Source organism: Arachis duranensis, chromosome 5 (genome assembly GCF_000817695.3).
Source record: "Arachis duranensis cultivar V14167 chromosome 5, aradu.V14167.gnm2.J7QH, whole genome shotgun sequence".
NCBI classification, from domain to species: domain Eukaryota; kingdom Viridiplantae; phylum Streptophyta; class Magnoliopsida; order Fabales; family Fabaceae; genus Arachis; species Arachis duranensis.
In genome coordinates this window covers 51,451,443-51,461,703 of record NC_029776.3, presented here as the reverse complement: position 1 = coordinate 51,461,703, position 10,261 = coordinate 51,451,443, and the positions used below count along the sequence as shown (strand labels likewise).

The 10,261-nt window shown below is 36.2% G+C and overlaps 1 non-coding gene across 1 annotated transcript; it reads left to right on the top strand.

The window, feature by feature from the left end:
- The first annotated feature begins 1,225 nt into the window (after window positions 1-1,225).
- Window positions 1,226-1,333, top strand: LOC127747828 (small nucleolar RNA R71). Its single transcript, XR_008009775.1, has one exon. It is a non-coding gene; the product is annotated as a small nucleolar RNA R71 (small nucleolar RNA).
- Window positions 1,334-10,261: the final 8,928 nt, after the last annotated feature.

The window sequence follows — 10,261 nt, the reverse complement described above, 5'->3', positions numbered from 1 at the left end:
CTTAGGATTGATCTCAAACTTGTTGGAGTCAATTCCTATGCTTTTGTACCTTTGAAAATAAGTTTTAAACCATTTGGCTAGCATCGAATTGCAAGATGTGCATATGATATGATAATCAAAACATTTTGTGAGTGTGTGTTGAGAGATTTAGCAATTGGTTCTTAACAAGAAGTTACCTAAGTCCTAAGACACTATACTTGTCTTTAAATGTTGTGGAGTTGAGTTTCTTGTTGTTGTTGTGTTGCTTTCAACTCTTCATTCCTCAACGTTGAATGTTGGTTGATCTTTCAATCATGCTTGTTCATTCAAGTTGTTTGTTGGTTTGTCTTTCATGTCGTTTGTTGGTTTGTCATTCATCAAAACCTATGAATACAAACTTCACATACAAGCAACATGATTTACAGTCCCATGAGGTCTTCCTCATTGGGATTCACGTCCTCCCCTTCCTCTCTAGGTTCGGCCATTTTGATTATGTCAATGGCCTTGCACTCTCTTTTCGGATTTTCTTCAGTATTGCTTGGAAGAGTACTAGGAGGAGTTTTATTGATTTTCTTACTCAGCTGGCCCACTTGTACCTCAAAATTTCTAATGGAGGACTTTGTTTCACTCATGAAACTTAAAGTTGCCTTAGACAGATCAGAGACTATATTTGCTAAGCTAGAGGGGCTCTGCTCAGAACTCTCTGTCTGTTGCTGAGAAAATGATGGAAAAGGCTTGCTATTGCTAAGCCTGTTTCTTCCACCACTATTAAAGCCTTGTTGGAGCTTTTGTTGATCCTTCCATGAGAAGTTTGGATGATTTCTCCATGAAGAATTATAGGTGTTCCCGTAGGGTTCACCTATGTAATTCACCTCTGCCATTGCAAGGTTCTCAGGATCATAAGCTTCTTCTTCAGAAGATGCCTCTTTAGTACTGTTGGATGCATTTTGCCATCCATTCAGACTTTGAGAAATCATGTTGACTTGCTGAGTTAACATTTTTTTTGAGCCAATATGGCATTCAGAGCATCAATTTCAAGAACTCCCTTCCTCTGAGGCATCCCATTACTCACAGAATTCCTCTCAGAAGTGTACATGAATTGGTTATTTGCAACCATGTCAATAAGTTCTTGAGCTTCTGCAGGCGTTTTCTTCAGGTGAATGGATCCACCTGCAGAATGGTCCAGTGACATCTTAGAGAACTCATATAGACAATAATAGAATATATCCAAAATGGTCCACTCTGAAAGCATGTCAGAAGGACACCTTTTGGTCATCTTCTTGTATCTTTCCCAAGCTTCATAGAGGGATTCACCATCTTTCTGTTTAAAGGTCTGAACATCCACTCTAAGCTTGCTCAGCTTTTGAGGAGAAAAGAACTTAGCCAAGAAGGCCGTGACCAGCTTATCCCAAGAGTCTAGGCTATCTTTAGGTTGTGAGTCCAACCATGTTCTAGCTCTGTCTCTTACAGCAAAAGAGAAAAGCATGAGCCTGTAGACTTCAGGATCTACTCTATTAGTCTTAATAGTCTCAACTAGTTGCATTAGAGCAACTAGTTGAGATTTCAGCTCAAAATTATTTGCTCCAATGGCAGGGATTGAGATGCTTTTTCCATCAAATTTGGAAGTAGGTATAGTATAATCACCAAGCATCCTCCTTGCGCCTCCACCATTGTTATTGGGTTCGGCCATGTCTCTTTCTTTTTCGAGATTCTCTGTAAGGTTTTCTCTGGATTATTGTGCTTTAGCTTCTCTTAGCTTCTTCTTCAGAGTCCTTCAGGTTTTGAATCTGCTTCAACAAGAAAGTTCTTATCCCTGCTCCTGCTCAAATGAAAAAGAAGAGAACAGAGAAAGAAGAGGAATCCTCTATGTCACAATATAGAGATTCCTTTATATGAGTAGAAGAATAAGAGAATAAAAGGAGAAAAAGGTAAGAATCCAAACACAGGGGGGAAGAGTGGGTTTGAATTCTTGAGTAGAAGAGAGGTGTTAGTAGATAAATAAATAAATAGAAGAAGATAAGAGAGAGGAGTTTTCGAAAATTATTTTTGAAAACAGGTTAGTGATTTTTGAAAATTAAGAGAAGAAATAAAATTAAAATTAAAATTTGAAACCATTAGTTAATTAAAAGAATTTTGAAAAAGAGGGAGGTATTTTCAAAAATTAGAAAGAGAAAAGTCGTTAGGTGGTTTTGAAAAAGATAAGAAACAAACAAAAAGTCAATTAGTTAGTTGAAAAAGATTTGAAATCAATTTTGGAAAGATAAGAAGTTAGAAAAGATTTTTGAAATCAATTTTGAAAAAGATATTTTGAAAAGATATGATTGAAAAAGATATTTTGGAAAAGATTTGATTTTTAAAATTAAAATTGATTACTTGACTAACAAGAAACTAAAAGATATGATTCTAGAATTTAAAGATTGAACCTTTCTTAACAAGAAAGTAACAAACTTCAAATTTTTGAATCAATCACATTAATTGTTAGTAAAGTTTTCGAAATTTTGAAATAAAGATAAGAAAAAGATTTTGAAAAATATTTTTAAATTTTCAAAAATCATAAAATAAAAATGAAAAAGATTTGATTTTTGAAAAGGTTTTGAAAAGATAGGACTTTTAAAATTGAAAATTTGACTTGACTTATAAGAAATATCTAAGTTTTAAAACTTCTTGACTAAGTCAACTCAAATTTTCGAAATTTATGAGAAAAAAAAAGGAAAAGATATTTTTTTTTTTGAATTTTTAATGAGGAGAGAGAAAAACAACAAAAATGACTCACAACATGAAAATTATGAATCAAAACACATGATGCATGCAACAACACTATGAATGTCAAGATGAACACCAAGAACACTTTGAAGATCAAGATGAACATCAAGACTTATTTTTGAAATATTTTCAAGAAAGGAAAACATGCAAGACACCAAACTTAGAAATTTTTTTTTAATGCTTAGACACTATGAATGCAAAAATGCATATGAAAAACAACAAAAAACACATAACAAGAAAATATGAAGATCAAACAAGAAGACTTATAAAGAACAACTTGAAGATAATGAAGAACACATGCATGAATTTTCTAAAATTTTTTGAGAAAATTAAAAATATGCAAGTGACACCAAATTTAAAAATTGACTCAAGACTCAAACAAGAAACACAAAATATTTTTTTATTTTATGATTTTCTAATTTTTTTGTATTTTTCAGAAATTATATTTTTGAAAAACGAAAATAAAGAAAATTTTTTTTTTGAAAGATTTTTGAAAAATTTTTGAAAAGAAAATTACCTAATTTGAGCAACAAGATGAACCGTCAGTTGTCCAAACTCGAACAATCCCCGGCAATGGTGCCAAAAACTTGGTGCACGAAATTGTGATCATCAACAATGGCACCAAAAACTTGGTAGCACTCTCAAACGTGAATCACACTTTGTCATAACTCCGCAGAACTAACCAGCAAGTGCACTGGGTCGTCCAAGTAATACCTTACGTGAGTAAGGGTCGATCCCACAGAGATTGTTGGTATGAAGCAAGCTATGGTCATTTTGTAAATCTCAGTTAGGGGGATTCAAATGGTTATAAAGGTTTTTGAAAATAATAATAAATAAAACATAAAATAAAGATAGAGATACTTATGTAAATCATTGGTGGGAATTTCAGATAAGTGTATGGAGATGCTGTCCCTGTTGAATCTCTGCTTTCCTACTACCTTCCTTCAATCCTTCATACTCCTTTCCATGGCAAGCTGTATGTAGGGCATCACCGTTGTCAATGGCTACATCCCATCCTCTTAGTGAAAATGGTCCAAATGCTTTGTCACAGCACGGCTAATCATCTGTCGGTTCTCGATCATGTTGGAATAGAATCCATTGATTCTTTTGCGTCTGTCACCACGCCCAACAATCGCGAGTTTGAAGCTCATCACAGTCATTCAATCCCTGAATTCTACGTAGAATACCATAGACAAGGTTTAGACTTTTCGGATTCTCATAATGGCCGCCAATAATTCTAGCTTATACCACGAAGATTCTGATTAAGGAATCCAAGAGATATTCGTTCGTTCTGAGGTAGAACGGAAGTGGGTGTCAATCACGTGTTCATAGGTGAGAATGATGATGAGTGTCATGGATCATCATATTGTCATGTTGAAGTGCAACGAATATCTTAGAATAAGAACAAGCTGAATTGAATAAAAGATAGTAGTACTCTGCATTAAGACTCGAGGTACAGCAGAGCTCCACACCTTAATCTATGGTGTGTAGAAACTCCACCGTTGAAAATACATAAGTGATGGTCCAGGCATGGCCGAATGGCCAGCCCCCAAAATGTGATCAATAGTCTCCTAAGATAAACAATAGATTAAAACTGAGACCAAAGATGTGGTCAAAAGGCCGAATAGTCAAAAGACACTAGTACAATAGTAAAAAGTTCTATTTATACTAAAACTAGCTACTAGGGTTACATAGATAAGTGATTGATGCAGAAATCCACTTCCGGTGCCCACTTGGTGTGTGCTTGGGCTGAGCTTGAGCTTTACACGTGCAGAGGCTTCTCTTGGAGTTAAACGCTAAGTTATAACGTGATTTTGGCGTTTAACTCTGGTTTGTGACGTGTTTCTGGTGTTTTACTCTATAATGCAGCATGGAACTAGCGTTGAACGCCAGTTTGCATCGTTTAATCTCAAATAAAGTATGGACTATTATATATTGCTGGAAAGCTCTGGATGTGTACTTTCCAAATCCATTTAGAGAGCACCATTTGGAGTTCTGTAGCTCCAGAAAATTCATTTTGAGTGCAGGGAGGTCAGAATCCAATAGCATTAGCAGTCCTTTGTCATCCTGAATCAGATTTTTGCTCAGGTCCCTCAATTTCAGCCAGAAAGTACCTGAAATCAAGAAAAACACACAAACTCATAGTAAAGTCTAGAAATGTAAATTTTACATAAAAACTAATGAAAACATCCCTAAAAGTAGCTAGATCCTACTAAAAACTACCTAAAAACAATGCCAAAAAGCGTATAAATTATCCGCTCATCACCTTGCTGAGTGTCCATCCCCAAATACCCATCCCAAGCGGTATGAATATTACAATATGGAACTTCTTTGCAATGGCTGATTGCATTGGCATTGTTTTTCTAACTTCAAGATCTACTATAAAGAGTAATTGAAATATTCTGCTACAATGTGGATACTAATGATCACATACTTGCTCAAATGGGTTAAATTTAAATTTGTATGAGATTTGATTTAATACATACACAAAATATGAGAATTGAGTGTTCGGTTAGAGAAAATATGATTCATTTGGGTTCTTGGTGTGATTAGGACATGTTGCTGTGTCATTGAACTTCTTATGCACTTTGCCAAATTGAATCCGCACTTCCAACCTTGGCAAGACCGATTAGGTCTTTAGATCAAAATGAAGATGCTATTGTGGGATCTCTCAAGTAGATCCTGGTTAGCTACTGTTTTTAGTCCCATTATTGTTATTTTATGATTGTTATATTATGAGTTTCAAAGAATAAGATCAAAAACCAGTTCTTGAATAAACAATTTATATAACTCTTATTTTTCTCTTTAGAATTTTCTGGTATGTGACAGATTTTTGCTATATTGGCAATTTCAATAAATCTGAGATGTGAAACTGAATGGAGTATTGATTAGAGTTAGCAGTAGGAAAAGGGATTTCAGTTTACAAAAGGAATATTAGTAATATATGTACTAATTGTTTCATAGGGTTATAATGTTAATAATGACTACAACAATGCTACTTCAGAGGCAACTAGAAACTTTTGGAGCCCAGAGGGCTGGTCTTCAAGACATGCTTAAAGATATGAAAAGAAAGGTACCTGATTAGGATGCTGCTTGTAGAATTTTTTTCCATCCTATGTAATGGTTCATGAATCTATAACATGTACTAGTTATCTTTGCTTATATTTCTAAAAATATCTTCAAGATGATATATTACCAAAGTTGATGGCATGCACTGGCTCTAATGAGGATCTCTTTAAGAAAGAAATAGCAAAATATGACCATATTTGTGAAGAAATAGCTCAAAATATTGAGGCACCATTTGCTTCTAACAATCATTTGCTTTTGTTTACAGGCTCAGCATGATGAATTCTTGGCACTCTTCAATCTTGAAGACTATTCTATATCATGTATTATGAATACTCAATTAACTTCATTCTAGTACTTATGGATCATTATTATAAATATATTTTAGTTAGAGATAATTTTTATTATTTAAAAAATTATTTAGTATAATTATGTATTTATTTTTATTTTATAATATTTAATTAATTTAATTAAAAATACAAAATTATTATGCATGTAATCATATTACTAAATATTATGTTGTATTAATAATTATTAGAATATATATATATATATGAGACTTAAGGCTACACTTATATACAGTAGTTATAGTATACAAAAACAAAAAAAATGAGGGACTTAAGGTTACACTTATACCTAAGGCTACACTTATAAAAAGTAGCCATGGTATACAATGTGGCTACGCTTTATAGGTGATGCAGTAGCGTTGAAAAGCCTAGCCTATTCTGGCAGAAATAGAAGCTGAAAAGTGTAGCCTTTGGTCCTGAACAGCATCACTTGAAAAGCGCACCCTATTCCCAAACGCCAAAAGTGTAGCCCTTGGTGCAGAAAAGAGTAGTCTTTGAGAATAGGCAACGGCCGAATAGGAATCACCCCAAAAAGCGTAGCCGTAGCCCAGAAAGCGTAGCCGTAGCCTAAGGCATCATTTTTTCACTTTTGGCTACACTTTTCAAGTGTACCTAAATGGGTGTTTTTCTTGTAGTGACTAGAACTTGAACCAGGCGAATCGAGCTGGTATTGGGCCCAAGGCTCAACCCAATCCATTAAAATAACAAAGAGCTCAGCTCTTCTCCCCTTTCCCATATGAAAGGCATGCTGGGAAATATTGGGGATGAAGGAGAAAGAACAAAATCCTCACTTGATCTTCAAACCAAGATAACATTTTATTCGAAGCTCCGATTGCCGCACCGTTTGCGGCCACGCGACTGCAACGTCAAGCTTTACAATGCCCAATCATTAATTAGGTATGAAATTCACTTTTTAGTTTCAGTTTCTTCCTCCCTAAATTTCGAATTTGATGAATAATTATGTTGAAAATTGGTTAATTACAGTGTCTAGGTTCGAATTAGCTTGCGGGTTTTATGGGGTTTGGCTCACTTGAGCTGTGGGTAAGGTAAAAACCTCAACCTTCTGTGGAATTGTTGAGATTTTGAGTTTTGGGTTTAATTATAGTGATATATATGGTTTAGATTGAATTTTGTTGGTAAAATACCATATTAGAGTTCAAACTTGTGAAATTGGAACTTAATTGAGAAAATTGAAGCTTGGGATCGATTTTGAAAGTTGAGGTTGATAGCTTGTAGTGCGGGAAATGCTTGAGGTGTTATGGGTTTATCGGAGAATCGGCCAAGGTATGGTTTCAGTTTCTTGTATCTAAAATATAATGTATCGTGAAAACTTAAACTAGTAATCTTAAGATAGGAATTGAATTTTGATGTTGTGGTTGGTTGATATTGATTATTATGTGTGTGGTTAATGGTTTGGAGGTTGTGATAGAGGCTTGTATGGATGATGTGTGTAACTTGGTACATGTATAATGGTTAATGAATTTAAAGTTTTTGTTGGTACTATATTGGTGGTTGATGGGGTGGAAATTGGCGAGTTAAGAATTTATTAATAGAAATACGTTGCAAGTACAGTCCTTAACCAGCCGAAAATCCGCTTATCAATTTAAAAGGGGTTGTCACAATATTGAAATTAAAATACTGGGAGTATGAATCCCAGGTCATCTCCCAACGAGTTGCAGAGAAATGTGCTATTTTATCAATCAGATGTTTTTAAAAATAGTCGAGTTGATAACAGAAAATTAAATTAGAGAATTTAATTAATCTTAAATAAAAGCCTTGACTGGGAGTAGATTAGTTAGAAGCCCTATTTTTGTTGAAGTACTCTCAAGATTAATTAATAATTGTAAGTTGCTCTGCTTAGTTATCCCTTACTAGGTAAAGGAAAGTCAAGCAAGTTGGAAAGCTGTTTCTAGTCACAAGTCCTAGTCCTCTCTCTTGGGAAGGACTAGTGTCAATGATTAGAGGGTGATCCAACAAATAACCCAATTATAATTTCTCTCTTGAGTGATTCAACTCAAGGGTTCCTTTCAATCATCTCCCAATCAAGTTATGGAACTACTCACTCATCAAAATTATAAACTTCACAAAAGTAATGGGGAAAATAAAAGAAGACATGATGAATAATAATGAAAGGGATTAATTGAAAATAAAAATAGTTTATATTAATAACTCATGAAAATAATCCAATGTCAACTCTAGGGAAATTAAGAATATGGAAGAGTAAATGAAAAGTAAATAACAGAATATAATGACTAGTACTGGAGGTATACTCTTCTCATAAGCTAAAGCCAAAACCTTCAAAATCCTAACTATGAATGTTCAAGTGAGTAAAACCTAGGGGAGAAGCAATTTCAGATCTAGAAACTAAAAATTATGCAGAATGAATGTTGTCCCCTATCTCTGCATGTTCCCTGGATCTAATCTGTGTTTCTGGGCCGAAAACTGGGTTGAAATCCGGCCCAGAAACTCTGCCAGCGACTTCTGAAATTCTGCGGATCGTGCACGTCACGCGGCCGCGTCGTTTACGCGTTCGCGTCACTCGGCGTTTCTCGTACCACGCGTGCGCGTCGTCCATGCATTCGCATTGTTCATGCAGCTTCCAATCCGCGCGGTTGCGTCAGGTACGTGAGCGCATCACTATTATTTCTTCTATCTCACGCGGTCGCGTCAGCCATGCGACCGCATGACTTCTCGCTGGTTATCTCCTCAATTCTTTGTGTTCATTCCATTTTTGCATGCTTCCTTTTCAATCTCCAATTCATTCATGCCCTATAAAGCCTGAAACACTTAACATACAGATCACGACATCGAATGGAATAAAGGAGAATTAAAATACCTAATTAAAAGTCTCTAGGAAGTAAGTTTTCAATCATGTAATAATTTAGGAAGGAAATATAAATGCATGCTAATTATATGAATAAGTGGGTAAGATCATGATAAAACCACACAATTAAACACATTGTAAACCATAAAATAGTGGTTTATCAACCTCCCCACACTTAAACATTAGCATGTCCTTGGTGGACAAAATTGTGATCACTATTCTTTAAGTTGTACTTTTATGGAATTTGAAATTGGCACGAGTGGACACAACTCCGTTCAACTAACCAGCAAGTGTACTGGGTCGTCCAAGTAATAAACCTTACGTGAGTAAGGGTCGATCCCACAGAGATTGTTGGTATGAAGCAAGCTATGGTTGATGACAAGTCATCATATACCTATTTTTCTATGCTTTTTCATACAAGAAATTGATGATTAGTGCTTAAATATTGCATTCTTGTGTACTTAATTGGAAGATTTCCTTGATCTTTTAATTTTATAAATCTTGTAGGAAATAAGAAGAAAAAGAAGCAAAGAAGCACAAAAAAAGGAGAAAAAAAGAGCTTTGGGGTACATTTTGAAGTTGGGTACACTTTGGAGCCTTAGGCCACGCTTTTAAAAGCGTGGCCCATGACCAAATCAAGAAAGGAAGCAGCCAGCACGCACACGATCCTGCCCTTGCCAAGGGCAGGGCAGAATCGTGATGCAAAGTGTGGTTGGAAGCAAGAATTTTCGCTAAGTTAAAATCTGGCCGCACACAGCATGACCATGCCTACTTCAAAGGGCTATAACTTGAGCTACAGACGTCCAATTGATGTGCTTCCAGTTGCGTTGGAAAGCTGACATTCAGAGCTTTCCAACGATATATAGCAATCCATATTTGGCGCACGATTGGGGCAGGAACGAAAGGCATCTTTAAGGGCCATGAGAAAGCAAGAAACTAGGCCTTACTTTGGTGCGAAGAAAGCCAAGGAACTTAAGTAGCGTGTGTTTCGGCCATGGTTCGAACTTGGGACATCAAAGTGAAAACACTGCCCTGCCCTCCGCGAGGGCAGGGCAGCATTTGGGTTGGTGCACAAATCTGGCGCACCACACACAAGACCTTGGCGCACCATTTCTCAACCTGGCGCACCAATTTTCTCGTCCTGGCAGCATTGGCGCGCGCTCCTCAAATCTGGCAGCACCAAGCGCACGCCAAACGCCCCCTGGCAGCACCATCCGCACGCACAACGCCCCCTGGCGCACCACACTTTCCCGCCCTGCCCTTGGCGCGGGCAGGGCAGCAT